Source organism: Jaculus jaculus, chromosome 20 (genome assembly GCF_020740685.1).
Source record: "Jaculus jaculus isolate mJacJac1 chromosome 20, mJacJac1.mat.Y.cur, whole genome shotgun sequence".
NCBI lineage: Eukaryota > Metazoa > Chordata > Mammalia > Rodentia > Dipodidae > Jaculus > Jaculus jaculus.
The window spans coordinates 11,945,797-11,970,046 of record NC_059121.1 but is presented as its reverse complement, the minus strand read 5'-3'; the positions used below and the strand labels follow the sequence as shown (position 1 = coordinate 11,970,046).

The following is a 24,250-nucleotide window of genomic DNA, read 5'->3' as shown; positions in this document are numbered from 1 at the left end:
AAGCGCTTGCCTGTGAAGTGTAAGGACCCCGGTACGAGGCTCAATTCTCCAGGACCCAGGTTAGCCAGATGCACAAGGTGGCGCATGAATCTGGAATTCGTTTGCAGTGCCTGGAGACCCTGACACACGCACCCATTCTCTCTCTCTATCTGCCTCTTTCTCTCTCTCTGTCCATCACTTTCAAATAAATAAATAAATTTTTTTTTTAAAAAAGGACAGGGTCTTGCTATGAAACTTGCATGTGGACCAGGTGGGCCTCAAACTTGCGGCAATCTTCCTGCTTCTCTACCTCTTGAGTGCTGGCATTATAGGCATGTGCCTGTCCTGCTACCATGTATGTACTTAATCATCTGACAATATAAGGTAAGTATAATACAAGGTTGGTTTTTGCATGTATGTGGCGTATGTACGCATGTGTGCTGCACGTATGTGTTGAGAATATGAGCTGACATCAGGGAGTCTTTGATTGCTTTTCATTTTACTTATTGAGGCAAGTTTTTCTCATTGAACCTAGACGTGTTTCAGTAATGCAGCTTGTCCCAGGCACCCCTTCTCTGCTTCACAAGCACCAGGACCACAGGTGGGTGGCTGTGTCTGTCTGGCATTTACTTGGGTACTAGAGATCTAAACTTCAGTCTTCACAATTGTGTGGCAAACACTATCCACTGAGCAATCTCTGCAACCACAATACAACAGGACATTTTGAGAGACAGACCACATTCATGTAACTTTTATTACTGTACATTATTATAATCATTCTATTATTGTTACTAGTCTCTTAACTTATAACTCAAACTTTTAAATAGGTCTGTATGTACAGGAAAAATATACAGGGTTTGGTACTATCTGCGGTTTTAGGCATCCACAGGGATCTTGGAATATGTTCCTGATAAGAGGGACTACAGAAGTAGATCAAAACTTTTTTGGGGACTGGAGAGATGGCTTAGCGGTTAAGCACTTGCCTGTGAAGCCTAAGGACCCCGGTTCAAGGCTCGATTCCCCAGGACCCACGTTAGCCAGATGCACAAGGGGGCGCATGCACCTGGAGTTCGTTTGTAGTGGCTGGAGGCCCTGGCGCATCCATTCTCTCTCTCTCTGCCTGCCTCTCTGCCTGTCACTCTCAAATAAATAAAAATATTAAAAAAAAAACTTTTTTGGAAAGCTTTTCACCAATAGACTTGCCTGTGATTCAGAAAATATTACTAAAACTATGCTGGAAGCCGGGCATGGTGGCTCATGCCTGTAATTCCAGTATTCATGAAGCAGAGATAGGCAGATGTCATGAGTTCGAGAACAGTCTTAGCTATAGGGTGAATTCTAGGTCAGTCCGGACTAGAGCAAGACCCTGCCTCAAACAAAAAACTTGGCTTGAAAGGTGGAAACATGTTATGGGAGAAAGAATCTATTCCATTAAGTATCATAAAAATCCAAACTGGTCCTTGAATGCACTACCTCTGAATTTAAGCATCCATTTTCCCACAACTGTGCTATCCTGACCTGCCCCGTCTGTCAGGGCCTAAGAAGGAACTGAAGAGAGGTTAGTCAATTCTATAAAATCAAACACGACACGGGGCAACTTGACCTAGTCCACCTCATGTAGCCACACTTGCTTCTCATCTAACCCCATGCTTGCCTGAAGATTCATTTTTCCTAAACATTCGTTCAATAAACAAAAGTTTTGGTTTCAGGTAACTTTGATTTTTCCTTTTCCTTGCCTTCCGCCATCTTGGTCTCTCCAAAGCTTGTGCAAGAGTTGCTCGGCTGGCATAGGGTAATGACAGGTCTCTGCAAGGAGAAAGGAGAGAGTGGGAGAAAGAATGAGAATGAGTGAGCATGCCAGGGCCTCTAGCTGTTGCAAATGAACTCCAGATGCATGCACCACTCTGTATGTCTGGCTTTAGGTGGGTACTGGGGAACTGAACCCTGTTCATCAGGCTTAACCACTGGGCCATCTCTCCAGGCCCAGATCTCTTTTGAAAGCAGTATAAAAGCTCTCTTTGGGGCTTTTCCCCTGATGGATTTGATGTATATTCTCTAGAATACAGCCTTAAGACTGTCCTTTAGATAAAATGTGGCTTTTCTCCAACAGACAGAATTCTTCCCTGTAGCTCTGGCTTTGGGAAGCAGAATCCCAAAGGAACAGAGAACCATGTTTGGGACCCATACTAGGGAAGATGGAGCTCTGCTACCAACAAGCACTAGCTTCCTCTCTCAGGTGGTCCTGGAGTCCATGTCATCATTACAGAATCACAAAAAGTAGTCTTGCTTAAGGTAGTGTTTTGGTCCTCAGCTTAATAATGAATGAAAAGTTCAGTCCATCTTTAGTTCAAGGTCCTGTGGGAGGATTTTCAAAGGAAATTAATCTATAAGGCATGGAACAGGAAAGCCTTGCAAGTAACCCACACTGGGGACTTGGCTGTTTCTGCTTGTGCTGTTCATTGGAGTTAGATCTAAATAGTGATGAGTAACGAAGACAAATCATTTCTAATTACTGAATGCCCCATCTCTTAGCTGTCATTTCTGATGCAGAATTTCTGGGAAATACTTAATGAAGCGTAATCCTTTACAAAGGTAAAGAAACATTTCACAAATCAGACAAGTGTATCCTGGCTTCCATTTGTGTAGTGTTTTGAGATTCATTTTTTGGGAGGGGGCACATCTTTAAACACACAGGGGTTTTATTTTTCTTAAACTTTTGCATAGGTACAATGTTATCATAGTTTTGTCTGGGATATACAAAAGGATAGAATAAACAATGTTCATTGCCAGGACTTATTTAACAGTCAAAGGGGATCATTTGTTGCCTGCACACCTCTGTTCTCCCTGCATTGCTCCAAGCAATGAGACTCATTCCCTCCCTATCTACTCAGCATCAGCTATGCTATCTCTACTTTCCCCTTCCATCAAAAGCTGCTTTAGAGAAACAACTTATGATTAGGTATAAATGACTATTAGAGCTTTAAAATATTACTTTTCCCAGCCTTGTGACTTTCTGAAGAAAGAAACTCTGAGGGAATAAACTCTAATGTCAAAATTTCAGGTGAGTTATGAGCACTTTTCTTAGCCTGGATTGTAGTCAGCCATGAGGGTCCTGGATATGAGTTTGCATCCAACAGGGTTAGGATCAGGGGAGATCTTAGCCTAGAGATGGGGTCTGGTCTTATTTAGGTTGGGAGCAGGTATATTTGAATCTATTTTTAATACATTTCCCTTATAATGATGAGGATCAAGACCAGGACACTCTGTGTGCTATCCAGGTAAGTGCACTACCACTGATCTATGTACCTATGTACAGAATATTTAATGGGGATTTTTTTTGAGGTAGAGTTTCACTCTAGCCCAGGCTGACCTCGAATTCATTCTGTAGTCCTAGGCTGGCCTTGAACTCATAGCGATCCACTGGGATTAAAGGAGTGTGCCACAATGCCTTGGGTTTTTTTTTTTTTTTTTTTTTTTTTTTTTTGAAGTAGGATCTCACTCTAGGCCAAACTGACCTGGAATCCACTCTATTATCTCAGGGTGGCCTCGAACTCACAGCCATCCTCCTACTTCTGCCTTCCAAGTGCTGGGATTAAAGGTGTGCGCCACCATCCCTGGCACTGCCTGGCTTTTAATGGGGGTCTTAAGTCAACCTTAACACCATGCAACACCAGTATCTCAGGATCCAGCTGATTTCCCACTGGTATGGGAGCTACATGATCAGATATTTCAGGAGAGTGGACGCTTTGAGTTCAGCCATGCCACTCAGCTCTGATCAGCCTCCAACCAGTTTTCCCACTCAAGTAAAAAGTCTTTCTCATGATCATGAAAATAGCTTATACAACACATTAGCTTTCTGTGCGGTGCTTAAGAGTTGTACTGACATAAACTAGACGCTCAATTTGGTATGACCGGTATGCCTACACCAGCCAGCCATTTCCAAACTCCCAGCTAACATGCTTACTCCAAGAAAACACTGAACTGTTGTAAGCCAACTCTGCTCTGTGTTTAGGAATTAATAATGCCTGGGCTAACTCGGGCAGTTCTGAATGTAGTTAAAAGCTCCCACTTCTATTCAAAATGGCTTGGATATCTTTGGAATTATTGCAGCTTTGGTCAGTTGCATGGAACTCACTTCGGTGAAGAATTTCTTGGTGGACTTCAGGAACTCTTTCCCTTGCATGCAAGCCCAAAGTCATCTGTCAGACATAGCCGTATTCAAATTTAGCAATTATTTATCTCTGACCGACAGACGGAAGAATTGAACCAGTGGCTTCAGTGGGTCCCATCACCACTGTAAGTACTAAATAGATTAGCTTGCTCGGTGTGTCTTCCATTCTTTCTCTGGTAAAGCAAGGACGCCTTGCCTGTGAACATACTGAGGAGCTGTAAAAAGTGTGCAATTTTATGGGTGAGACTTTGCAGGCCATATGTGTTGACAGAATGCTGCTGTCTCTCGCTCTGCAATAAATGCAAAGCGTTGCCAGGCTGAAGCACCCATCCGGCCGGGGTGGTAAGCCTACAGTGGCATTCGCAGTGACTCCCAAGGTTGCCTCTTAACAAAGGCACTATGGTCTAGGCAATTTCGCGGGCCATTTTTTCCCCCCTCCCCCCTTTTCGCTAACGCCAAGCTTTTGTCTTTCCCCACCCAGGACAAGTCTCTCTTCCTGCAACCTGAGCATGTCCATCACGCGAGGAAGCTTGAGTGAGTGCGGCGGGCTGAAAAGGGATCCGTGAATCGGGGCTGCAGTCCAACAACCTCTTTGCACCGATTACAGTCGTACAAAGAAGCTCGATCGGCCGGGGGCGGCGGCGGCCTCGCGGGTTCTTTCGTGGGCTCCGTACGCGTTCCCTACTGCGTCCCCGCAGCTCCGCCCGGGCTCGGGGAGTGCGCGGTGGGGGGGGGGGTAGCTCTGCAGAGGGTGTGTTCGGGGGGCCCGCAGCCCCCGGCCTCCCCGCAGCGACTCGCCCCGCCCCGCCGCGCGGCCCCTAGACGTCGGCCCGCGTCGTTCCCCCCCTCCGCCGCCCCCTCAACCCCGCGAGCGCCGACTGGCTCGCGCCGCCCGCTGCTGGCGGTAGTGGTGCTGGTGGGGTGGGGGGCCGCCGACGGGAGGTTTCCGCGCCCCGCCCCCCCCACCGCCGATCCGCCGCCGCCGCCGCCGCCGCGCGGTCTCATTCCTCCCGGCTGCCGGGGCGGTGGCGATTGCCGCCGCGGCCTGTGAGGAGGGGCGGAGGGAGTCGCCTCCAGCCCGGGCTTCCTCCGCCTTTTCTCAGCTCTCCCTCCTCCCTTCCTCGCTCGCTCGAGTGAAGGTGGCGCGGCGGCAGCAGCGGCAGCGGCGGCGGGACGTACCCTCGGGGCCCCCCTGCCGCGGCCCCGCGAGCTCCCGGAGGAGGATTCGCGCCGCTGCTCCTCCGAGTGCCCGGAGCCGAGCTCGGCCCCGCCGTGCAGAAGGGAAGAAAAGAAGACCGAGAGAGCGGGCGGGCGCGCGCGGCAGGGCCGACGGCGGCGGGAAACCGCGAGTGGACACGGGCGGGCCGACTTCGAGCGTAGCTACCCTTCAGCTCCGGCTCGGGGCCAGAGCGGCGACGACGACGCGGGGCGAAGAGAACCAGCCGTCCGCGCTCTCGAGACAATACCCGGCTGTGGCGGCGGCGGCCTAAGCGCGCGGGTCGCGGCTCCCCCCCTCGAGGCGCCCCCCGCGGGCGGGCCGCGTCCTCACGAGCCCCCCAGGCCTCGGCCCCCCCCCCCGCGCAGCCCCCTCCCCCCGTCGCCCTCCCCCGCTGCGCGCGCACCCACGCCCGCCCTCCCGCCGGCTTTTCCGGGTTTCTCCCCCGCCCGCCGCCCGCCGCCCGCCGCTCGCCGCCCGGTCCTGCTCCTCCGCCGAGGCAGGAAGTGACTTTCGCACGGCAATTGCGGGCGGGCCGGTGTGTCACGAGTGAAAAGTTTCGTGGGTTTTTTTTTGTTGTTGTTCTTTTTCTCCTCGACACCGGGAAGTCGGCCCACCCGCGGTCGCGGGATACCCCGCGCCCGGTCCTTCCACCCACCCCGCCGCACAGTGACTGACCACGGAAGGAAATCATGTCAAGTCGAGCCGGGCGGAGGAAGCGGCCCTGACCCCCTCCGTCTCCCCGGGCCCACCGAAAGGTAAGTTGACTTTAGAAAAGCGGGGTGTCCCGTACCCCCCAAAAGTTCGTGGGCCGCAAAACACGGCGCCTGAGTGGGGTTTATTATTTGTATTTTCATTAATTCCCCCCCACACACACATTGCCCTCAATTCTCATCCCAGAATGGTCCCTGGACCGGGAGCTCGAAGGAGTAGAACCGACTTTTAAAATTTTCTTACTTAGTTTTCCTTCCCCCTCTCCACCTCCCACCATCTGGACTGTTTTAAAAGACCGAGATCGGAGGAATGCACTGGGACGAAGTTTTTCGTTTTTTTTTTCTTTTCGGGAGGGGAGCGGGGAGGTGGGGATCCAAAGACAAGAGTAGCCTTTGTTGAGATTTGGGGGTCCAGGAGTTGTCGTCTTCCGGAACCTGTGCGATGTACATGAAGTTGCTGAGTCTGGCAACTTCTTGATTTTTTTTTTTTTTTTTGGAGAGGGGGTGGTGGAGAAAAGTCGGTTTTTTAGGTCGCTGCCCCTCGGGGTGGAGGGGGTGTTGGAGAAGACGGCCGCGGTGCTTTCTGAGCGAGCCGGGTGGGTGGGTGCGTGCCGCCCATCCGCCTCGACCCTAGGTGGAGACGTTTTTGTTGAGACACCGCTGAACGTATTTCTCGGTTGCTCTTCAGGCGGGTACTGGACCCAGTTGTAGCGAAATGTGCTCTTTCTGGGGGTTCCTTGGTTGGAAGAGGTCTGCTAGACTCTTTGAACCTGGGAAGCAAAAGAAAAAAAAAAATTGGAAAAGAAAAGAATAGAGAGGTTGAGAAGATTGGAAAGAGAGAGACAGGGAGGGAGAGGTATGGCTGCGAAGAAGAAAAAAGAAAAATCAAGCACCCGCGAAGTTGTTGATTCGTTAGGAATTCTATGCAGCTGAGCACAGGTTCCATGGGAAGCGATGTGAAATGCCCAGGACGCCTCCTTTTCATGGGAATCGCCCTGTGATCCAAAGCTGTGCTTTTTAAAACTCGGGCTTCGCTGTTTTGGCTGTTTCTGTGTGGTTCTGCCCCATATTGAGAGGGTCGGGCTGTGCTGTGTGTGTGTGTGTGTGTGTGTGTGGAATGGGAAGCATGGCAAACATTCCAGCAGTCAGAGTTCGTCCACGGGGAGGAATAGTTTTGGTTGCAGCGAACCCAAATAGTCCGCTCCCCCTCCCACGCCGTGTTTTAGTATGTATCTTCGTAAATCTAGTGTTCGTTTTCCTCCCAGTGCTTCTACAGTAAAGGGAGGTGAAAGAATGCTGTTCTTTTGAGTGCATATTAAAATAAATATGGTATCAGATTGCCTAGGTATGCCTTAAGTTTAAACTGATGTTTAATCAAACGCTACCAAAGTAATTATTTAGAGAAAAGGTAGGTTTTAGCAACCAGGACCAAATTACTTCACAGCCTGTTTGATGCAACTTCATTTTTATTAAGTACATTTTAAAAAGAGTATGTTTAACGATTATGCATATTGTTTTATTTGAGCATAGTCTTCTGGAGTTTTTGTTTCATTTTAATTTACTTTTTTTATTAGTCACATTTGTGAATCCTCAAGTAATTCCTGTTAAGTGAAACTAGCTTTATCAGGGAGTTTAAAGTGATATGATTTTGGAACATACCATTAGGCAGCAGAAGAGGCTATTCTTGGGCATCTGAAAGAGGGGAACAAAATAAATGACGTTGAACTTCAGTTTCCTTTTATGGCTTATACTTGGCCTCAGAGCAACAAAGACTTAATACAGTAAATCTTTTAAAGAGAATTAATGCTCTGCATTAGCAAATTTTGTATAAGGTATCACAGCACTTGAAAACGACTGTGTAAACTCCCCATTTTAAGAAGTAGTTCTTGATTTTTTTTTTCTTCTTGAGGACAGAGCAGTAGTAATATGTTTCGACATCAACAGTTTGAAAGGAGTTTCGTTCATCTTTGAGTCCCTTCCCCTCTGCTGCAGGCATTATTTACTTTGTAGTTTACTAAAAGTCTTTTTTAAAGTATGACAAAGTTTCAAAAGAGGTTAAAAAGAGCAATCAGTTAAAATATATTCTCATTGTGTCATTTTTTTAAATATTTAATTGGCAGAGTACTTACAAAGAGTTGTATGTTGCTTGTTGTAAAAGTAAGCTTGAGTTTTCAGAACTTCACCTAAGTTGTATATTGAGAAGTCTCCTGGCCATTTAAGACCAAGCTGTTGTGATTTTCACGTATAAAAATTTAACAAGGTTAGTAGCCGGGCGTGGTGGTGCATGCCTTTAATCCCAGCACGCAGGAGTCAGAGGTAGGAGGATTGCCATGAGTTTGAGGCCACCCCGAGACTCCACAGTGAATTCCAGGTCAGCCTTGGCTAGAGTGAGACCCTACCTTGAAAAACCAAAAAAAAAATTTTTTTTTGTTTAACAAGGTTCAAATATGAAAATGGCATTGTGCCCTGTTTCTTAACTAAGTGGTACCAATAGAGACATTTCACATATATCATTGGTAAATCTGTGAAATTTGCCTCTTTAGACATCATTGATACTGAGCTATTGATAGTAAAAACAGTATCTGGTAGGAAACACTAAAATTTCAGAAAATTAGGTACTTATTTAGGTATTTGTTTGAAATAATGGCTTATAGGTAATATGACTTAAAATTTAAGCTGCTTTTGCTGCCAAAATATATTATGGCAGTACTTAAAAATATTTGGAATTATACAGAATCATAGTGATGTTGGATAACAGACTAATTTTGTTCTTTATAATTGTTACCCAGATGCTCTTTCTGTCCCTTTATTTTGTTGCTTGCATTTTCATTGCCTTGCTTGTTCATCTACCTCTCTGTTACATGCTTATTTGTTCATTCTTGGAATGTCTTGTTAAAATCCTTTAAGAACTTTCTTTTTATTTTCCTTTCCTGACAACCTGTATTAATTGTACTTAACTGTTCATAATAGATGATTCAGTTTGCCATCAAAAATGTATATATGAATTATGCCCTATAATGCTTGCTTTTGATTTAACCAAGAAACTTAGTTCATAATTTCTGCCTTCTGTTTTCTCTCACATTATTATTTTCTCTTTCTGAGTACTTACCATCACTAGCTCTTTAAAGTATTCCCATTTTTCGTAGCTATATTTTATCTTTATCCTTGGGATCCTAATTTAAAAAAAAATCGAGCTTTAGTTTCCAATTTTTTAGTTAGTTTTGTTTTAATTATTTTTCCATGTTAACCAATAATTTAACTATATTTTACCTTTCCTTTCTTTTCTAGGCTTCATTAGTCCATGCTTATCACCCCCAAAATTCCTCTAAACATTCTGTAGAAAAATTTATCTGATTAACCTCATTAATTCTGAATGTTTTGCATTCCAATTGAGTGTACATACCAGTATTTTATTTTAATATTCAGTAGTGTACTGTTCTGTTTTTATACCTTGTTTCCTCATTTTCTTTCTTCTCCTTATACCCCTGGAATCAGTGTTCAGGTTGCTGCACACGCTCCTGTTTTGGTCTGTAACTACACACACACTTTAACCTATCACACATTTGATTCTTTTCTTTTTAATTAATTAATTTTTTATTAACAACTTCCATGATTGTAAACAATATCCCATGGTAATGACGCCCCTTTCCCCTTTGAAACTCCATTCTCCATCATATCCCCTCCCCCTCTCAATCAGTCTCTTTTTTGATGCCATCATCTTTTCCTTCTATTATGGTGTCTTGTGTAGGTAGTGTCAGACACTGTGAGGTCATGGATATCCAGGCCATTTTGTGTCTGTAGGAGCACATTTTAAGGAGTTCTACCCTACCTTTGGCTCTTACATTCTTTCCACCACCTCTTCTGCAAAAGATCCTGAGCCTTGGAAGGTGTGATAGAGATATTGCAGTGCTGAGCACTCCTCTGTCACTTCTTCCCAGCATCATGATGTCTTCTGAGTCATCCCAAGGTTACTGCCATCTGAGAAGAGAAGGTTCTCTACTAATAATATATGGGTATGAATATTAAGAGAGGTGCTTACTGGGCAGTTTGATGAGTATAGTATATACATTCAGCCAGACATCAGCAGACGTTACACCCCAAGGGCTCATAACTACCTCTGTTGTAGGTTTTCAGTATCAGGGATGTATTCTCTCTCATGGAGTGGGCCTCCAGTCCAATTAGAGGGCAGTTGGTTTCCACCATGACAGATGTGCCACTATTGCACCCATTGGCTCATTTGGCCTGGCTGGCCAAATATAAGGCTTGCAGTGTCCACTGTTGAGTATCTTCACTGGTGGTATCTCTTTCTCCCATTGAACTGCATGCAGAATGGCTTCTTCCAGCTTTCTGTCAGCTGGTCTACATGGAGAAGGTTATCAGGTCAGTTCCAGCAGGATTCTTCAGTGACCTTGCAGCCCAAGTATGTGGAGTCTTCAGTGATAGGGTCTTACCATCTATTCCTGGTAGGAAACCAAGGGCCTCAGAGATGGCCTGTAAACACATTTGATTCTTGCTACTCCACATTGTTTTCCAGGTGCCACTGAATGAAGGCCCTGGCATGTGAAACTAACGTAAAAATATATAAAAATTAGCTTGATAAGATAAGGCTCTACTTATTTGGAGGTCGTTTATCCATCTATGAATTTAGGTACATTATGTAGTGAAAAGGAACTAGAAAATGTTTGGTGTAGTAAACCCTGTGGACTTCATTCATAGGGGCATCCTTACGTAGAGCCCATTGATTTTTGCACATCATGAGCTATATCTTGGCCTTTTGGTATGCTGGAGGGAGTGGTCAACACTTGGAAGTGTAGATTCTATTGAGTGTACATCCTTTCTCACCATTGTGTGTGCAACAGTCATATGTTGAACCCTTGTCAATTCAGATACCATTTGTGGTCGGGATGATTTCCTTTGGGACACGTTTTACTTGCCTGTTGGAGGAGTTACTTTGTTATAATATGGGAAAATCGAGAGAAATAATAGTAACCATAAATACATTTGACTTTTTTGGTTTTAGACTCCCTTAATACTTAAAAATTATTGGGAACCTCTGAGAGTTTGGGTTTATGTGAGTTATATATTCCTATTTTTCTAGAAGAAATTAAAACAAATTAAAAACCTAACAGTAACACTAAACATTGCATGTTAATATGGCTTTAGTAAAAACACGCGTCTGGAGTTTGTTTGCAGAGGCTGGAAGCCCTGGCGCGCCCATTCTCTGTCTCTCCCTCTATCTGTCTTTCTCTCTGTGTCTGTCGCTCTCAAATAAATTAAAAAAAAAATTTAAAAAAAAAAAAAGCAATCTCAAGCCGGGTGTGGTGGCACACACTTTTAATCCCAGTACTCGGGAAGCAGAGGTAGGAGGATTGCTGAGAGTTCGAGGCACCCTGAGACTCCATAGTGAATTCCAGGTCAGCCTGGACCAGAGAGAGACCCTACCTCTAAAACAAAACAAACAAACAAAAAAAAGCAATCTCAGTTGTACATGCTGGTACACATCTGTAATCCCAGCACATAGGAAGCTGAGGCAAGAGGATCTTGAACTAGAGGCCAGTCTTGGATACAGAATGAAACCCTGTCTCAAGCCAAATCAGAACGAATCTGGAGTATATAACAACAAATACAGTAACAGTGTCATAATGCTGTAGGTGGTATGATAGCCCTAGCTTTAAATGTAAAAGGCGAATGGAAAAGTGACTTGTTGGTGTTACACTTGAAGACTTCAGGTCCAGAGGCCTATGGACTTTGAGAGCCTGTGCACTTCGGGGATTTAGGTCCAGTTGAGACTTTTGAAACTTTCATTACTTCCTTTAATTTAAAAAAGACAAAAGTTGGCATTGCATTGTGGGAGAATCTTGAGGCTTAATCTTTGAGCTCACTTTCTTGGTTTTCAGTTCTTTTGTTACTTGTTTTTGGAATGAATTTTCTGAGTCCTCTTTTCCATCATTTGTTTTTTTAGCAGTATTTTGGTCTATATGTGACCTAGAGCGTCTGAGATATTGGTTATTATTTTAATACTGTCTTTTGTTTCTACTTGAAATTTGATTTTATTGTGCTTGGTATATCTATGCTTTTTGCTTCTCTTCAGGTATTAGATTTTTTTTTTTTTTTAGTGGAGAGTGTTTTATGCTTACACCTTATTGGGCATTTAAGCCTGTCTTCCCAGGCCAAGTGAACACTGCTTCTTGCTTTGGTAATTGCTTAGAAGAAGAAAGGGAGGAAGAGCTAACCATTGGGCTTCTCCGTGAGGCTATGTGGCAGCCTGACTTTCTGCCACAGGTGTTTCCTGTACTTCGGGAGACACCCTCCTATTTTCAGTCATGCTGTGAGCTCTCCCACAGTACAGAGAGCTAGCTGTGGTATTAACTAGATGACTGCTCAGAACACAGTTCTTTTAATCGTTCTTGCTAACAAAACTCACCTTTCCCCACCTCCCCCCAAGGTAGGTTCTCACTGTAGTCCAGGCTGACTTGGAACTCACTCTGCAGTTCCAGGCTGGTCTCAAACTCAGGGCTAAGCTCCTGCCCCTGTCTCCTGAGGACTGGGATCAAAGGCCTGCGCCACCACGCCTCGCTTCACAACTCAGTGTTTTTGGAGATCACATTTTGTTAGTTTTTGGTGTATGATCCCCAAAATGTATGGTAATGGTGATACTTCTTATGAATATAAAGGTTCTAAGACTCCTAGTGGATGCTGAGACCACAGGTATTCACACCTTATGTGGTTGTAACATTTTTTTAAGTGAAATGGATGACAATCAAGTGATCTATCACTGAGCTGCACTCCCAACTCCCAGTGCCTATAACTTTTGTAGTTTGAAGTAGGAGCATGAATTTTTCCCTTTACAATTTCACAGATATAAGGTAGATTCCTTTTTTTTAAAATATAATTTTCTCTCAGAGAAGTCAGTGTCTCCAGGTAGTATAGATTGGCCTCAAACTTACCATATAGCTGAGGCCGTCCTTGAACGCATTAATTTTCTTGCCTCCATCTCCAGGTGCATTGCAATCATGTGCCACCAGACCTGGTAGAAGGTAAATACCTTTTTTTTTTTTTTTTGATTGGTAATATTTCATTGTGTGGACATAACACACTTCGTCCATCACCTGATGATGTGACTTTAAAAAATATTTTATTTTAATTATTTATAAGCAGAGGGAGAGAGAGAGAGAATGAACGGGTGCTCCAGGGCCTCCAGCTGCTGCAATCAAACTCCAGATGCTTGTGCCACTTTGTGCATCTGGCTTTACGTGGGCCCTGGGGAATTGAATTTAGGTCATTAGGTTTTCTAGGCAAGTGTCTTAACAATGGAACCATCTCTCCAGCCCCAGGTTTTATGATGATTAGAATCTGCTGCCCTGGCCGGGTGTGGTAGCGCATGCCTTTAATCCCAGCACTCCGGAGGCAGAGATACGAGGATTGCCATGAGTTCAAGGCCACTCTGGGACTACCAAGTGAATTCCATTCCAGGTCAGCCTGGACTAGAGCGAGACCCTACCTTGAAAAACCAAAAAAAGAAAAAAGAAAAAAGAAAAAAGAATTTGCTGCTCTGAATATCTGTGCATTTGTTTTTGTTTTAGTATTTCTTGTGGGGCAGCACTGCTCAGTCACACAATAACTCCATGCTCAGCTTTTATTTGAGAAACTGCTGAAGTGCTGTCCATGGCAACGACACGATTCTACACGTTGCACACCTAAGTACACAGGTTCTGATTTCTCTGCCTCCTTGCGTTATTCTCTATGGTCTTGATTCTCTATGGTCTCTATGGTCTTGATTATGGCTACCCTAGTGGGTGAAGCTATTTCTCATAGAGGTATTTTATTATATTATTATTATATTATATTATATTATATTATTATTTTTCTTGTTGACTATCTTTTCAAGTGTGCTTTTGGGCCACATATGTATCTTGGAGACATGTTTACTTAAATCCATGTTCATTTTCAAATTGGATTAAACATCCTTTTATTGTTGTTTAGAAGAATATTCAATAATCTGAGTACCTCTTTCTCTCCCCCTCCCTCTCTCTCTCAAATAAATAAGTAAACAAAAATATTTTTAAAAGTAGGGGCCGGAGAGATGGCTTACTGGTTAAAGCAGTTGCATAAGGTGGCACATGCATCTGGAGTTCATTTGTAGTGGCTAGAGGACCTGGTGCACCCATTCTCTATTTGCCTCTTTCTCTCCCTCCCTCTCTCTCTCTCTCTCTCTCTTTTTTTAATTTTTATTAACATTTTCCATGATTATAAAATATATCCCATGGTAATTCCCTCCCTCCCCACCCGCACACTTTCCCATTTGAAATTCCGTTCTCCATCATATTACCTCCCCATTACAATCATTGTAATTACATATATACAATATCAACCTATTAAGTATCCTCCTCCCTTCCTTTCTCTACCCTTTATGTCTCCTTTTTAACTTACTGGCCTCTGCTACTAAGTATTTTCATTCTCACACAGAAGCCCAGTCATCTGTAGCTAGGATCCACATATGAGAGAGAACATGTGGCGCTTGGCTTTCTGGGTCTGGGTTACCTCACTTAGTATAATACTTTCCAGGTCCATCCATTTTTCTGCAAATTTCATAACTTCATTTTTCTTTACCGCTGAGTAAAACTCCATTGTATAAATGTGCCACATCTTCATTATCCACTCATCTGTTCAGGGACATCTAGGCTGGTTCCATTTCCCAGCTATTATAAATTGAGCAGCAATAAACATGGTTGAGCACGTACTTCTAAGGAAATGAGATGAGTCCTTTGGATATATGCCTAGGAGTGCTATAGCTGGGTCATATGGTAGATCAATCTCTAGCTGTTTTAGGAACCTCCACACTGATTTCCACAATGGCTGGACCAGATTGCATTCCCACCAGCAGTGCAGAAGGGTTCCTTTTTTTTCACATCCCCGCCAACATTTATGATCGTTTGTTTTCATGATGGTGGCCTAAATACCTTTTCTTTAAGATGTTTTATTGAGAATTTTAATACATGAACGTACTATACTTTGATTGGGTTTCCTTCTTTTGACTTTCTTTTCTTATCTTTCCCCTGTCCCTGTTCCTTCTTCTGTTTTAGTCTTACTCTTTCTGTCCTACTCCATCCTCCGTGTCAAAATGTTGATGGACTCCACATTGGGTAGGTCTTGTGGGGGTCATGATAGCCCCTGTGAGCTCCAAGGACAGTGACCCAGTACTCCTTCCCACCCTGGGGCTCTTCAGTTCTCCCCACCCTCTCTGCTGCAGTGCTCCCTAAGCCTTGAAGGGCGTGACTGAGCTGCCTCCTTTAGTGCCGGGCTCTCAGTAACCACTTACTTTCGTAAGAGCGGAGCTCACACTCCTCTCTGGTCGGCAGTGAGTGTGGCACTACGAAGTGCTCTTCGTGCCTCTCTGAAACCCGTCCTGAGCCCTGGCTGCTGTGCTGAGGATCTGTCTGTTTCTAAGCAGCAGGCTTTCTCTTCTTTTTTATCTCGATGTGCCACTTTGTGCATCTGGCTTACATGGGTACTGGGGAATTGAACTCCGGGCCATCAAGCTTTGCAAGCAAGCACCTTTAACCACTAAGCCATCTCTCTCCAGTGCCTGTTTCTGGAATTTTCTTCTTTGGTTTTTTTTTTTAAACATTTGTATTTATTTGGGAGACAGAGTGTGTGAATGGGTATACCAGGGCATCTAGCCACTGTAAGCCAACTCCAAATATATGTGCCACCTTGTGCATCTGGCTTACATGGGTACTGGGGAATTGAACCTGAATCCTTAGGCTTTGCAGGCAACTGCCTTAACCACTAAGCCATCTCTCCAACCCCTGTTTCTGGAATTTTCTGTCAAATGTTTTTGGGAGCATTCATCACTGGATGCTTCTTGGTTGTGGAAGTGAAGTGACCAGCTGCATCCGGCATGCCTTTGCAGGCATGATGGACCTGCAAGTGAATGTGAAGCACCCAGGATGGAAGAGCTCTGGCTTGTCTGTGCTTGAGGTTTTGTGGGATTGCAGCTCAAAGCTCCATCTCCAAAGGCTAGGCATTGAGGAAAATTCTTTAGAAACACCTGGTATAGGGACACACTTTTAGGATACTGCAAAGTTGTATACTAGAGAATGGAGATTTAGTCAAGCTTATTATTTGGCTATACCCATCAGATGTCCTTAGTGAGGCTAGCTGACCTTTCTTTTTTAAATATTTTATTTTAATTACTTATTTGAGAGAGAGAGAAAGAAGGGGGGGGGGAGAGAGAGAGAGAGAGAGAGAGAGAGAGAGAGAGAGAGAGAGAGAGAGAGAGAATGGGCACACCAGGGCCTCCAGCCGCTGCAAATGAACTCCAGATGCGTACTGCATCTTGTACATCTAGTTTATGTGGGTACTGGGGATTTGAACCAAGGTCCTTTGGCTTTGCAGGCAAGTGCCTTAACTGCTAAGCCATCTCTTCGCCCTAGCTGACCTACAGTGTATGGCACAGAGGCACAGCATGGCCACTGACTGCCTGTGTCTTGCTTCATACCAAACCACCAGCTCTTGGGGCGGAGGAGGAGTGCAACAAGCACGTAGTGCACAGTCACCACTGGGTGCCTGAGAACCTCCCACCCATCACCCATGGCACAGGTGAGGGCCTAAGGCAACCCAGAGGCCCTCACTACAACTCCACCTCCCTCTGAAAAGTGGCTCTAGGAACACAGCAGGGAAACAGTGGCATTCCTCCCCCCCTTTTTTTGTTTCTGAGGTAGGGTCTCACTCTAGCTCAGACTGACCTGGAATTCACTATGTAGTCTCAGGGTGGCCGCAAACTCACGGCCATCCTCCTACCTCTGCCTCCCAAGTGCTGAGTGCTGAGATTAAAGGCGTGCGCCACCATACTGGACGGCATTCCCTATTTAAAAAAAATTTTTTTTTTTTATTTATGAGAAAGAGAGAATTGGGTTTGCCAGAGCCTCTAGCCACTGTGAACAAACTGCAGACGCACATGCCACCTTGTGCATTCTGGCTTTATGTGGACACTGAGGAATAGAACCTGTGTCCTTAGGATTTGCAGGCAAACACCTCAATCATTAAGTCATCTTTCCAGCCCACATTCCCTAGTCTATAAAATTAATTTTTAAAAATATTTTTATTTACTTAAAAGAGACAGAAAGAGATAATCAGAGAGAGAGAGAGAAGGAATTTGGGCCTCCCAGGGCCTCCTGCCATTGCAAACAAACTCTAGAAGCTGCACCACTCTGTGCTTCTGGATTTTTATGGGGTGGGTATTGGGGAATCAAACGCCAGGCTGTCAGGCTTTGCCAGCAAGCACCTTGACCCACTGATCCATCTTTCCAGCACCTGGCACTCCCTATTTCTAGGTGACCTTTCCAGTTCCATTTAGGAGAATTATGAACTCCTCAGGTGCCCTTTGTGAGAAACAGCAGGTGTCTCCAGGGAAAGAGTCCCTGGAGTGGTAGGGACAGAGCCCAGGTTAGTTCCAGGACTCCAGAGCTGCCAGACCTGGTGACAGATGGTCACTGTCCCTGCAGTCATTTCACCGCTCCCTCCTTCCCTCCATGACCCTCCAGGGACACTGGGTCCTGTGCCCTGTTTGATGTCAGGTAACTGAAACTGAATAAAGGAAATGCTGTATTGTATTTTATTGTCTTCCCCTCCCCTCATATCTACTTGGTATTCTTAGTGTACTTGCTGTTTGTAGATAAATCCTTCCTGGGTTTTGAGACAGGGTCTCATATAGTCCAGGCTACTGTTGATCCTGCTTCCACTGCCTAAATGCTGGGATTTCAGTCATACAATGCTCCTAGGGTAGGTGGTATTGAGGATTGAACCCAAGGTATTGTGTATGCCAGGCAAACAATTTTACCCAACTAAGCTATATTCTTATCCATAGTTTTAGTTCTTGAGACAATGACAGATACACATAAAAGTTTGAAATTGGGCTGGAGAGATTGCTTAGCAATTAAGGCACTTTCCTGAAAAGCCTAAGGACCAAGGTTCAGCTCCCCAGAACCCAGGTAAGCCAGATGTATGTGGTGGCATATGCGACTGGAGTTTGCAGTGGCTAGAGGCTCAGGAATACCCATTCTCTTCTCCTCTCTCTCTCTCTCTCTCATAAATAAATATATTAAAAAAATTTTTTTTAAAGCCTGAAGCGAGGGCTGGAGAGATGGCTTAAGAGTTAAGGTATTTGCCTGCAAAACCAAAGGACCCAGGTTCAGTTCTCCAGGACCTATGTAAGCCAGAGACACAAGGTGGCACATGCATCTGGAGTTCATTTATGGCAGCTGAAGGTCTTGGCATCCCCACTATTTGCCTGCCCCCGAAATAAATAAAAATATATTTAAAATATTTTAGGGCTGGAAAAATGGTTTAGTAGTTTGAGGTACTTGCCTGTAAAGGCAAAGGACCCAGGTTCGATTCCCAGGACCCACGTAAGCCAGAAGCACAAGGGGGCACACGCATCTGGAGTTCGTTTTCAGTGGCTGGAGGCCCTGGAGTTCCTATTCATTCTCATTCTCTCTCTCTCTCTCTCTCTCTCTCTCTCTCTCTGCCTCTTTCTCACTCTCAAATGAATAAATAAAAATAAAACATTAAAAAATATTTTTAGATTTTGTTTATTTTCATTTATTTCAGAGCAACATACAGAGGGAGAAAGAGGTAGAGAGAGAAAGGGAGGGAGAGAATGGATGTGCCAGGGCCTCCAGCCACTGCAAATGAACTCCAGATGCGTGTGCCCCCTTGTACATCTGGCTAACGTGGGTCCTGGGGAATGGAGCCTTGAAATGGGGTCCTTAGGCTTCACAGGCAAGCACTGAACTGCTAAGCCATCTCTCCAGCCCTAAAAATATTTTTGTAAAAAGTTTGAATGATTTGTTCCCTGAACTATTTGACAATCCATTGCCCATCCGAGGCTCTGTCATCCTAAAGTGCTTATGTGTTTATTTCTTATGAATAAGGACATTCTCCTCTCCTACATAATGACATCATAACTATCAAAATTAGTTAACGTGAATACTCACTGTTTTGTTTTTGTTTTTTTTTTTTTCCAAATTAGGGTCTTGCTCTAGTCCAATCTGACCTGGTAGTCATTCTGCAGTCCCAGGCTGGCCTTGAACTTGTGGTGATCCTCCTACCTCTGCTGGATTAATAAAGTACTGGATGAATAAAGGTGTGTGCCACCACACCCAGTAAATACTTCTGAACCTTACCAGTTGTCCTTAAATATTATATTTCCTTGTCTCTCTGCCCTTTTGATCTGGAACAATTTCTGCCTTGCCTGTACTTAAAAAACATACATGTTTCTGACAATTGGAAGCCTTGTTATTTTATAGAATACTTATTGAGATTTCATAATTGAGAGTGTTATAATCAGATATTTGGCAAGGTTTTCAGAGATTCATGTGACGATGCTTTCTTCTCATTGTATCTACGAGGTGGTCAGTGTCTCCTGCTCCTGAGGCTCACCTAAGCTGATAGCATTGTCTTTCAGCCTCATCCTTTTTTTTTCCTCTTTTTTGAGTGGGGGGAGTGGGTGTGTCAGGGCTACAGCCAGTGCAGACAAGCTCCAGATGTGTGCTCCCCTTGTGTGCATGTGCACACAGTGAGCACTTGAGTCACTGTGCATCTGGCTCACGTGGAACCTGGAGATTCAAACATGCATTCTTAGTCTTTGCAGGCAAGTGCCTTAACTGCTAAGCCATCTCGCTAGCCTTTTTAAAAATTTTTTTGTTTATTTTATTTATTTATTTGAGAGTGACAGAGAGAGAAAGAGGCAGAGAGAATGGGCACACCAGGGCCTCCAGCCACTGCAAACAAACTCGAGATGTGTGCACACCCTTGTGCATCTGGCTAACGTGGGTCCTGGGGAATCGAGCCTTGAACCGGGGTCCTTAGGCTGCATAGGCAAGCACTTAACCACTAAGCCATCTCTCCAGCCCACTCCCCTTATTTTAAGTACTCTTTTCCATTGTGTAGTTAGTGAACATTTTGGAGGTATTGTGAAACATACAAATATTATTTCCTCTTCAGATTCTTAACTTATTTACATGTATATAGACTCATGTTTCCTGTTACATTCACAGGCTACGGTGGTTTGATTCAGTTGTCCCCCATAAACTTAGTTGTTCTGAATTCTGGGTTCCCAGCTGATGGAGATTTGGGAATTAACACCTGCTAGAGGCTGTGTACTGCTGGGGGCGGGCTTATAGTTGTTATAGCCAGTTTCCCCATGCCAGTGTTTGGCACACACTGCTCTTTCTGTTGTCCACCTTATGTTGGCCAGGGGGTGATGTCCACCCTCTGCTCATGCCACCGTTTTCCCATGCCATTGTGGAGCTTCCTCTGAAGTCTGTAAGCCGAAATCTCTTTTTCTAACAAGCAGCTCGTGGTTGAGTGATTTCTCCCAGCAGTGAGAACCTGACTGCAACACAGGCACAATTCATTTTCATTTATTTTGATGATGATGATGATGTTTTTAATATTTGAGAGACCAACACACACACACACACGGCACACCCAGGCCTCCAGCCTGCGTACTGCAAATGAACTCTAGACACATGTACCACCTGGTGCATCTGGCTTTACATGGGTCCTGGAGAATCAAACTTGGATCCTTGGGTTTTTCAGACAAGCACCTTAACTGCTGAGCCACCTCTCCAGCCCTGGTGTTCAATTTTTAAACTACTAATTAATTCATTTTTTATTTGTGTGTGTGCGCACACATACTGTTGCATGAGGACTTCTGTCAGTCCTCGCCCTCCACCCCGTTTGAGGTCGGAGCTCTCATTCTTGCTTTTCTTGCTGGTCTTTCCCAAGCTTCCAAACTTTCCAGGATCGTCTCCTGTCTCTATCTTGCATCTCATTGTCAGCCTGTGGGCATTTCAGAAGCCTGGACAGCTTCTAGCTTTTTACATGGAGTCTGGGTACTCTGACTTGCGCAACAAGTTTTGTCCACTGAGCCATCTCTGCAACACCCCTCCTTTTTGAAAAATGTAATTGAACCCAGGGTTAGACAGGTTCTCTCCCATGGAGCTGTATTTCCAGCCGTCAACCTACTTTTGATTTGGTCAGTGAGAAAGAACCCCTTCCGGCTGGGTTATTGTTCTTTGGTTTTGAGTGAGCCCATGCTTTTAAGATGTTCTAAATTTACCTGCTGCTTTCTTTGGTTCTATTTTTAAGTGAAAATAGTCCTTAGGAACCGCTGTCTGGGGACTTGTATTCATTGCTCTTCGAATGTCGCTGCCCCACTGTGTAGAGCAAGGGAGTACATTTATGAACATACACATCTGTCTGAGAAAACTATGGGTTTACAGTGCACCAGAGGGCTCATTTTAGGTTTTTGTTATTATATTTATTTTTATTTATATATTTTTATTTTTTGTTTTGTTTTTGGCTTTTTAAAATTTTATTGACAATTTCCATAATCATAGACAATAACCCATGGTAATTCCTTCCCTCCCCCCCACTTTGCCCTTTGAAACTCCACTCTCCATCATATCCCTTCTCCCTCTCAACCGGTCTCTTTTATTTTGAGGTCATCATCATTTCCTCCTATTATGATGGTCTTGTGTAGGTAGTGTCAGGCACTGTGAGGTCATGGATATCCACGCCATTTTGTGTCTGGAGAAGCACATTGTAAGGAGGGATTAATAATACCAAGCCCTGTTCCTTTTAGATTTTGTGGGTTGCTTTTTACTTCCCCCTAATATTTGTAATTCATGTCTGACAGTGAAAGCTTGTCTTCTTCCTTTACTTTTTTTCATTTTGGAGTATTTGAGGGTAATAAGGCACACTTTTAGACGTTTTGAACTAGAAGTGTGTATAGTATAAATTTCTGAAGTATTTCTAAAGTATTTTTTTAATGGTCTAATTTTATAATATAGTAGATGAAGTATTTCTCAGGTTTCTCTGTAAAAGGTGCTTTTCTGTGTTGAAAGAAGTCACTGCAGCTTTTGGCTGAGATCAGGTGGAGAACAGACCCCAGGGCCTTGCACATGTTAGGAAGGTGCTCTTAGCACTAGTCCCAGCGTGAGCGCAGCAGTTTTGTTGTTGACCTTGGACAAGATTCTTGTGGAGATAATGGCTTTATTTCACTGTAAGTATAGTGATTATGATGCAGCTGTGTTTTCAGTATTGAAATTCTATTACTTATATCACTCCGAAGTTTGGAGCATGTGTTTATCTTGAAACTGGTATTCTTGGAATTTCACACGATCCATCAGTTCTGCTCTGGAATGGAGGTAGAGAGTGACCAAGCATATTTGAATTGGGACCTGTGCATAAAACCCTGTAAATCCAAAAGTGAATCTCACCTTTGATAAGACTGTCCTAGAATGAACAGGTTTGATTGAGGAAGTGCCATAAGCTTTCTGTGACTACCTAGACCTTCTCCTGGGTGTGTAGGAAAGATAGCCTGGCAGCGTCACTTGGGTCCTTTGGGTGCTCTGCTAGTCTCTTATGGCTTCATAGAGTGTAATTCTGTGTTTTGGTATTAACTGAAAGTTAGGAGGGCTATGCATAGAAGATGCTGTTGGATGTATCATGGACACTTGATACCACATATTGAAAGCCATTTCCTATGTTGTCTTCCCTCTTCTGCTGTCCTGTCTTCCTTGCTCTCCTCCATCATCCATGATGACATGCTAATGGGACCAATTTTGTGCAGGTCTGGTGTAGGTAGCAACAGCCTTTGTGAGGTCATGAGTATAACAGACACTTTGTTCATAGCTCATCTTTTTAACGACAAATCGTGCCTTAATTTCTTCTTGCTCGATATAATCCCTTGCAATAGGCTAACAGTCAGATTGGAATAATCTCCAGCAGGAAAGGGACTTGGTGTCATTGGGCCTATGCTTTCTTGCTTTGTCCAGATGTTCCACTGAGAAAGGGAAGAGGAACATTACTGAACCCTAATTTTTATTTATTTATTTATTTATTTGAGAGAGAGAAGCAGATAGAGAGAGTGGGCACACCAGGGCCTACAGCCCTGTAGGTGAACTCCAGACACATGCACCACCTTGTGCATATGGCTTATATGGGTCCTGGGGGATGAAATCTGGGTCCTTTGGCTTTGCAGGCAAGCGCCTTAACCACTAAGCCATCCCTCCAGCCCCCTAATATTCTTTATTTGAGAAGCAAAGACCCCTGGTTGGTTCTTCCAGGAAAAGCTGGTCCCTTCTACTCTTCTGCCCCTTATCTATCTCTTGAAGTTAACTTTTGTCAGCACCTCTTGAACCTTGTTTCTTCACTGATTCTCTTTAATTTTATTATATTTATTTAAGAGAAAGAGAAAAAGGCAGAGAGAGAGAGAGAGAGAGAGAGAGAGAGAGAGAGAGAGAGAGAATGGGCATGCCAGGGCTTTCAGCCACTGCAAACAAACTCCAGACACATGTGCCACCTTGTACATCTGGCTTACGTGGGTCCTGGGGAACCAAACCTGGGTTCTTTGGCTTTGCAGGCAAGTGCCTTAACCACCAAGCCATACCTCCAGCCCTCCTTTTATTTATATTTAAAAAATACTAATTTTAGCACACCTGTAATCCCAGCATTTGGGAGGCTATCCTCACCTACATGGCAAATTTGAGGTTAGCCTGGGCTAGCATGAGACCCTGCCCCCACAAAACCTTGGAATACTAATTATAAACATTTTCTTTGAACTTGAATAATTGAACATGATGCACAGCAATGATTTTATGTATATGTATATATACACGCACATATATATATATATCTCATTAAATGACAGTAATTTTGGTCTCACTTGAGTTTAGTAGTAAACACTCAGTGTGACTTATTTACAAAGTACTGTTTTCACAATAGGCCTTTTTACTATTACCCCTTAGTGTTAATTTGGTATTTACATATTTTATTGATCATGATCTTAACCTTTTCCTGATGAATTTCATAGGATAGTTTGGTGTAGTTGAAATTCATGTTCCAGTTAGAGAGATAGCTCAGTGGGTAAAGTCATCCTGCACAGGCATGATGACTTGGGTTCAAATCTCCGGAACCCTCATAAAAACAGGACCAAGTGTGCCAAGCATCTAACCCCAGCCCTTCTCTGGTGAGATGGGAGAGGAGACAAGAGCATGTCCTCCTCCTGGGCTGTGTGGCATGCTCAAGGTGAGCAGGAACACTTACGCCAAAGTGAGGTGGACGCTTGTCCCCCCCCCCCCCCCCCCCCCGTGCCCTGTG

General features: G+C 44.3%; 1 protein-coding gene across 1 annotated transcript in view; it reads left to right on the top strand.

The window, feature by feature from the left end:
* Positions 1-5,873: 5,873 nt before the first annotated feature.
* The window catches only part of Erbin (erbb2 interacting protein), a 120,315-nt gene continuing 101,938 nt past the window's right edge, over positions 5,874-24,250 (top strand). The window contains exon 1 of the mRNA XM_045138892.1: positions 5,874-6,124. The gene's annotated coding sequence lies outside the window, so the exon portion shown is untranslated. The remainder of the gene's footprint in view (positions 6,125-24,250) is intronic.